At 37.6% G+C, this 1,690-nt stretch overlaps 1 non-coding gene across 1 annotated transcript; it reads right to left on the minus strand.

Annotated features, from left to right (window-relative positions):
• Positions 1-1,291: 1,291 nt before the first annotated feature.
• LOC114235525 (U6 spliceosomal RNA) lies at positions 1,292-1,398 on the minus strand. Its single transcript, XR_003621681.1, has one exon. It is a non-coding gene; the product is annotated as a U6 spliceosomal RNA (small nuclear RNA).
• Between the last annotated feature and the right edge of the window lie 292 nt (positions 1,399-1,690).

Genomic DNA, 1,690 nt, shown 5'->3' on the forward strand with positions numbered 1-1,690 from the left:
TTGTGTTCCATTGGTCCATCTTCTGTCCTTGTTCCAATGAACACTGTCTTCATTACTCCAGCTTTAACAGTAAGTCATAGTATCTAGTTGGGTAGCTACCGCCGCCACTGCACCCCATGCTCCTACTAACTCTTTTTCAGAAATGTCTTAGCTGTCTTGGACAGTTGCTCTACCACATGCATTTTTTTTTTTAATTTATTTTTGGCTGCACTGGGTCTTTGTTGCTGCGTGCGGGCTTTTCTCAAGTCGTGGTGAGCGGGGGCTACTCTTCATTGCAGTGCACAGGCTTCTCATTGCAGTGGCTTCTCTTGTTGTGGAGCACGGGCTCTAGGCTCTCGGGCTTCAGTAGTTGTGGCTCGTGGGCTCTAGAGCGCAGGCTCAGTAGTTGTGGCGCACTGACTTAGTTGCTCCGCGGCATGTGGGATCTTCCTGGACCAGGGCTTGAACCCCGGTCCCCTGCATTGGCAGGCAGATTCTTAACCACTGTGCCACCAGGGAAGTCCCCACATACATTTTTGAAACAGCTTTTCAAGTCCCTTGAAAATAACTGTTGAGATGCTTTTATAGACATTGCATTAAAGGTATAGATGAGTTTGCTAGAATTAACAGAATTATGATTTAAAATTTTCTTATCTAAGAACATTGTATTTCTCTCCATCTCTTTAGATCTTTTTGAATGACATTTAAAGTTTGATCATTTTCCACAAAGGTTTACATATCTTTTCTAGATTTATTCCGAGGTACTTTAATTTTTTTTGGTGACCTTTAGAAATGGGTATCTTTTTAAGAAAATTACACTTTCTAACTGATTCTTGCTGGTATATAGTTAAATGCAAATGCTTTTTGTATCCAGCAATCTTGCACACCTCCCTTATGAGTTCAGACACTGTATTTGCATATCATTTGGGGGTTTCTATGTAGCCAATCATTTATCTGCAAATAATGACAGTTTTATTCTACTCATCCTTTCTGTTTTTTTGTATATAAATATATACACATGTTTTCTATTGTATTATATGCTATTACATAAATATATATAAATATAATATACACATAATTTGTCAGGACAAAGTCAAATCAACAAATATAAAATATTCTTAAGTTTAAAAATGAATCAAAAAAATGAATCAAATAATGGGCATAAAGATAATTAAGGAAGTTGTAAATAAAATTTTGAAGGCACGTATAAACAATAAAAATGACAGACATTTGCTGCATGATGGCCATCTAAAGGTCTGAAAATAATTTTCAACTACTAAGCTTGATTTTCTCTTCCACATTCAATAATAAAAAAATTATGGAACGCTTCATGAATTTGCGCGTCATCCTTGCGCAGGGGCCATGCTAATCTTCTCTGCATCGTTCCAATTTTAGTATATGTGCTGCCGAAGCGAGCACTACTCATCCTTTCTTGAATGTCTGGAATCTTTAATGAGACGTTGTTAGTTCTGCAGGTCCAGTAAGAAAACATTAAGTAACACTTACAAAATTCAAAATGATCATTTGCCCATTTTACATACATTCACCTCAGTGTTTCAGAGGCCCAAATCCAAATATGTAGCAGCAAATGCAAAAATTAGTTGAAGCAGCATAGCTGAATGCCGGTTTGTGAGGTACATAGGATTCTGAGGAGAATTAGGAAACAGCCCATTGACTTAGGTCCTGAGATTTTAGGGGCAGATTCCTCACT

The sequence above is a fragment of the Balaenoptera acutorostrata genome, chromosome 2 (genome assembly GCF_949987535.1).
Source record: "Balaenoptera acutorostrata chromosome 2, mBalAcu1.1, whole genome shotgun sequence".
Taxonomy (NCBI): domain Eukaryota; kingdom Metazoa; phylum Chordata; class Mammalia; order Artiodactyla; family Balaenopteridae; genus Balaenoptera; species Balaenoptera acutorostrata.